This window comes from Amphiura filiformis, chromosome 8 (assembly GCF_039555335.1).
Source record: "Amphiura filiformis chromosome 8, Afil_fr2py, whole genome shotgun sequence".
NCBI classification, from domain to species: Eukaryota; Metazoa; Echinodermata; class Ophiuroidea; order Amphilepidida; family Amphiuridae; genus Amphiura; species Amphiura filiformis.
In genome coordinates, this window is record NC_092635.1 from 24,904,238 (window position 1) to 24,911,085 (window position 6,848).

Here is a 6,848-nt window from a genome sequence, read left to right on the forward strand (position 1 = left end):
AAAGATTTACCCAAAAATAAATAGGCACATGGCTACTAGCAATATTATATTCTCGATGTTAGAGTTGAAATGATGACCCAGGCATAGCTATTATCATGACGATGTTTGTTTTGAAATGAGTAGGCAGCTCACAGGTGATGAGACTATACAAAGCCGTTATAACATATGAACTGATCTTAACCCCTGTTGGAAGTGAACTTTTGGCCTCCATTGCCGTCCACATGTACAGCACGCTATACGTAGAATTATGTACATCAGTGCGTGGCAGTTGAAATTCAAATGGCACTAAGAGACAAGCGCTATAGGCCTATCGTTAATATTTTTTGGAAGTTATGGATAATATTAGGCCTATATCTTTTTAGCTGCACATAATTTACTGTTTATATGATTGCTGCTCGTATTCATTGAAGAGTGATGAGTGTTGTCTAGTTGCCGAGCGGGCTTTGACAAGCACTTGCGTAGAAGTAGAAGGATCTAGCTTAGGCCTATGCAGGTTCAAGTAAGTATTTTCTAAATATTTTTCTTCCAATTTGAATTTGTAACGTGTAAACCTATTAAAATGCATCAAATTTACTCATGTTTAATCAGTTAGGGCCTAATGTATTGCTATATTAGATCTTTTTTAAATCTCGAAACAGGTATAGGCACAGATGTTTACTGATGTTTGAGAAAGAAAACGGTCAACAGAAACATGTTTATACCACGGGGTCATACATTTACTACATGATGTAGTTTACTTTATCATGGTCGGTGTATGACTACGTCATGGTTTTATGTGTTTACAACTAGGATTCTCCTCTACGATGCCTTCTCAACTTTCGTTGCCGTACTTTACGAAGTCGGACCATTTTGGTATACCATCAGCAGGACCGTTGGCAAAAGTGTAAGTAAAACCAACGTACTTTTTATGTTTTTATACCATCGGCACTAGCGTAGGAAAAGAGTTGGCCGTAAAACAATCCAACGTACTTTTCTCGTCGGCATGAGTAAGGCATGTCCGTAGCCGGCAAAACATTGGCCCTAAGTCGGAACGACATCCTTTTCAAGTCGACATGAAATCGGCAAAAAGTTGGTCCCACGTCAGGACAACCCTTTTTAAACATCGGAATAAAATCGGCATGACAGTAGGCAAAACGACGGCCCAGCGTTGGAACAACGTCTTTTACGTGTCGACGGCAGGATGCACCCCCGATGAGCACCCGACACGAATCCCGACGTCCGGTCGACTTTGCTAGCTCCTTATATCCGACGTCGGACCGACGTCCGTGTGTTATCTGGGACTACTACTACTACTACTACTACTACTACTACTACTACTACTACTACTACTACTACTACTACTACTACTACTACTACTACTACTACTACTACTACTACTACTACTACTACTACTACTACTACTACTACTACTACTACTACTACTACTACTACTACTACTACTACTACTACTACTACTACTACTACTACTACTACTTGTTCCAAATAAGAAACAAAAGCAAGAGGGACATAAAACCCCAATATGTGACATTAGATGGAGAAGAGATTTGATTAAGTTAACAAAGTCTAAGTCTTTAATTGAAAGCAAGTTATGATTGGTACAATATATGACAACAAATGCACAGAGTCAGACATAATAATCAAATACAATCTCTCTTTAACTATTTAATACTTAGCCAGCATTCTTCTTCTTGGCGATCATAAAGTTCTTGCAATGTTCTGGACGACTGATGTAATATATCCTTATTCACTTGTCCTGCGAAAATCAGCGAAGTCGACTAGTCCAGTATACACTTGCGTTTATAAATATCCTTGTGTATGAAATCCTCACACAAAAATGGCGTTGCTTTCTCCAAACCGTTATCTCCTTGCGCTGCTTTCTCCAAACTTAACTCCTTGCGCTGCTTTCTCCAAACTTGGTGCTATTTCCACCTTTCACACAGTATCTTCAGGAAGCAGGACTGCAATGCAGTTGTCCCCACTTATATTGACAGCTGTGTTGTATCATATTTGGATAATCTATGCATGAACCAGACTTCAGCGAGTCGACAGAAGAATTTATATTCCTTTCTTAGATGAAGTACGTTCTTTGACGTATTCTAGATCTTCTCCGACAACACTTAGACAACACTGGCAGGTAGTAGTGCACTGACTACTTAATCTGGTTCGCAATTTCCTTTCTTTGAAGGAATTGGACTGTAAGCATATTAGCTAGCTAGCCCAGATCAACTCTATAAACTGTGAATAATTGTGTTTACATTTTCTTATATACCAAGCAGTGGGAAATCCCAAATATTAATAGCCAAATGTGATCTGGGAAATTCCCAAGCCTTAATTATGACATCAACCTTTCACATGACATCATTTCCTGAGGGGATTCCCGTTATGTCATCTTCACTTTACAACCTCAGGGGGGTTTCCAAATATTCCAAATTAGATATGATTCAACTTGTTCTGCTCAATTTGAGAGGGGAATTCCCCCAAAATGTCATCACTCATGTAATTTTGTAAACAAAGATAAACAATCAAATCAAATTACTCAGGGCACATCACATTATCTTCAAAGATATGAAAGATAAGGAAATATAGGAAAATAAGGATAAGATTTATATACATATAATTCCTATGCGAGGAACACATAGAGTCTAGCGACTCTATGTCTAAAATGACTCCATATTGGGAGTCATCTGACTCCCTTGAAGAGTAATACATTTCTTGACTTTGTCGATGGCTCTGAATGTAGAGTCAATTGAATCCACAAGTAGAGTCAACTGACTCTCCTGTGGCAATTAGATGACTCCTTTTGAGACTCAGTGCTAGTTTACTCCACATAGAGAGTCACTTGACTGTAGTCTGGCTATCAGTGAAGTGGTCAATTTGAAATTTAATTTGTAATTGATTAATACTTTCTAAATAACAATGATTTGTTTAAAGGGTGAACATTTGCTAAAATGTTCTTTACCATCAAAAGTAATCGTTGAGCAATCAAGACCTTCCAGGCTTATTCCGTGATTTTTATATAGATTAGGTGGTCCTTAGGTGGTCCACTTACCCACTCTCCCCATCGCAAAATCTCATTGAAGATCCATGCATTTTTTGCTTTTAATATGGCACGACTTTAGTTTCGCGTGGCTATAATATGCCTACACTAAGTTGTGTTTAACATTCTGCTAAATTTACAGCTACTTACACCAAATAAGACTTTCAATGTATCGTCAAGTTAAGTCTACCGTACAAGTGGTGGAGCGTGGGTCTTCATATTTGGGGCAGGCCGTTTTTCGTCAATCTTCCTATGGGATTTTCATAAATTTTCAGATATAAATTTGTAAGCGCTCTTTAGCAAAGTCATAATAGTGCATTGAATTTACAACCGTATGACAAAACAGGCTAAAATAATAACTTTTAATTTTGGCCAAGATTTGCAATTTAAAGAGAATTGACCATTGCTCATATGGACAATATAGGCCTAAGTGTGCTCTTTCATTTAATGACGTAAAATTTGAAAAATATTGTAAGGAACACGTGAGGTTCTGATTGGATGAAGGGAACACTTGATGTTTTGACAAAAACCAATCACAGATTTTTATTTTCCACTAGATCTCACACATCTCTTATGAGGCTATAATTATGCACTCAACCGTGTAGTAAAACACAGTCTTCGTAGAGTCTAGACTCGTTGTGCTTGGAAATTTATGTGTGCTCGGGTGTATCGAGGTGGAAACTGTGCGTAGATGCATTTATAAGATAATCGTTTTTGTAGTCAAACCTTTTCATATGATGGATGGGGCACGTGCCCCTCTGAAGCTACTCCACTGTGTACCGTAAAATGTGGGTTACTTTGAGCACTTTTCAGAGTTTTTAAACCACTGCTTCCCATCAAAACCAATTATATTTCTAATTAACTCTTTTTTAATGACACCGGGTTCCCTTCTACACCTTGAAGTTGAAAAAGATTTTTTAAATAATTTTTTAAGGGTGCCCTAGGGGTTAAAAATAGCCTGACCAGAGTTACCCCTCATTTGGGGTAACTTTGGTCAGAGTGTTACATTCCAAAATCGACCTTCGTTTCATATGGGTAAGTATTGTTGTTTTTTGTGACATTTGACCCCTTGCCAAATTAACCAAGTACACATCCTTGTTTACAAATAGGGCCTATCGACGCTTATTTTTTCAACCAAAAAAAAGCTAATTTTTGGTTTTAAAATCCCAAGTATTTCGAGGAAATTGGACATGAGAGACTATCATTTCTTCCCAATATATTTCTTAACTGAAAAATTGAGACCAAATACTAGGCTATGGCTAAAAACAATATTGTTATTTGGAAATATGACCATTAAAAAAACCTTACCTCATTTTATGGTACTGCAGTTCTAATTTCCGTATTCCTTTCCTAACTCCAAAAATTTTTATAAAGTAGAAACTCGAAAACCTAACTCAAAACTCGAAATTCTTTACTCGGAACTCGGAACTCGGAACACGGTACGGAACTCGAATTAGTGGCTGTGTCACTCAATTAGGGTTACGGGCTGTATGTACCAGAACTGAAACTAACAAAATGCGAAATTCGGTCGGTCTTCGGTCAAGAAATTCATTCATTTATTAACTGCATGACTGGCTGTCTAATGACATGAGCAAGAACATTCAGGAAGAGTGGTTGCTTGCTACTTGGCGAGATTAAGGAGCTTGGTGAGCGCTAATTGACTTGTCATTGATCACTTTAATACGTTTTGTGGTACCGTATTCCTGCACCAGACATAGATAGACTGTAAGGTACTACTAATTTCGAGTGAGCATCACAAACACTAGTCCGAATAATCAGACCCAGAACAAAATATTAATTTCTGACATGATCCTGTACTGGGTCAGAACTGTTTCCATATGAAATCTTGATGGCAAATTGGACAATAGAAGCACATGGTTCTATGTGACAGCTTTTTAATCTCTATTCATGTTTTATGATGTTACTAGTCCGAATAATCAGACCCAGAACAAAATATTAATTTCTGACATGATCTTGTACTGGGTCTGAACTGTTTCCATATGAAATCTTGATGGCAAATTGGACAATAGAAGCACATGGTTCTACGTGACAGCTTTTTAATCCCTATTCAGGTTACGTGAATCACGCTATTGTGGACCATCCTTCTGATACTTGAGTGTTTGGATACGCGGAACGGTTTTTTGTCTACCTCTCTGTTTGTAAACAAGCCAGGAGGTCGAAATCGTCCTCCTCGCCGAATACGAAAGTCAGCGTAATAGTACGGCACTGTGATGTTACGTGAATCACGCTATTGTGGACCATCCTTCTTCTTCTTCTTCTTCAGGATACTTTTCAATGTCCCGTGAATGGAACCAGGCGAAAAGGGTGTGAGTGCGCAAGTAGGCGCCTTAGTCTCTGGTTTGAGTGTCTTCTTCGTTGAAGAAGACTGTAATGTTTTCTTTGAAGTGCTTGTTGTCTTCGATGGTCTGGATGGTGGATGGCAGATTATTCCAATCCTTTATTGTGCGGGGCACAAATGAGTTTTTGAAAGCTTCTGTTCGGGCTGATATTTGATACTTGAGTGTTTGGACAAGCGGAGCGGTCTTTTGTCTACCTCTCTGTTTGTAAACAAACCAGGAGGTCGAAATCGTCCTCCTCGACCGAATACGAAAGTTAGCGTAATAGTACGGCACTAAACAAACACCAAATTGGTGTCATAACAAACACCAAATTGGTGTCGTATGACCTGACATGCATGCATTCTTTTGTCGAGAGTTGACATGGTCTTTCAATTTGTGCCGAGTGTCCTTGGCAGACTTGACTATGCTTCAGTGGTCATGAAAGGATTCAATAGATAACCTCTGCCCCACTAATCCCCAGCTATTGTCTGAAATTGCTCCTCGGAAAATATATTATAACAACTCAGTCCTCAAATGATAGTCATATAACGACCAAAAGATAAATGACTGACTATCATTGAGGACTGAGTTCCGCAGTCTATTCCTGCACGTGAACTTGCAGTACTACTGATCATGCTGATCATCTAGTCCGAACAATCAGACCCAGAACAAAATATTAATTTTTGACATGATCCTGTTCTGGGTCTGAACTGTTTCCATATGAAATCTTGATGACAAATTGGACAATAGAAGCACATGGTTCTACATGACAGCTTTTTAATCCCTATTCATGTTACGTGAATCACGCTATTGTGGACCATCCTTCTATGAGTGTTTGGACAAGCGGAACGGTCTTTTGTCTACCTCTTTGTTTGTAAACAAACCAGGAGGTCGAAATCGTCCTCCTCGCCGAATACGAAAGTCAGCGTAATAGTACGGCACTGCTGATCATCATGATCATGTCATGACCAATGGGTCAACCGGCTTGTCAAGTGCATTGATCAGCCAATTAGCGTGATTGTTTATTTCTTCTGTGTGTACGCTCGTCTATGCTTGGCGCACAGCTCGGACCACGGAAGTAATAAAAAAATAACTTTAATGTGCATTCACATACGCACTTAGCTGTCGGTACGCAGAAATCGTTGCTCCAAAAATGATTACAAATTACACATAATTTGTAATCATTTTTCACCACAAAATATGATATGAAAACACAGGTGAGCAATGTATGAATATATGGAGAGGTGAAACAGGTTGTTAATTATTGTCAATATTAATATTTTGCGACATTTATAATGAAAATAATTAACACTGAAGACACCCTATGGCATGGCACCTTCTACAACTTGAGAACAATTCCTCAACGTTCGAAATTTGTAGTTACTGCAAGTACAACTGGTCATGTGTATGTGTATCATAATCATGTGTAAGCCGGCCTATGTCATCATGGTTATTGTTTGTACATGTCAGTC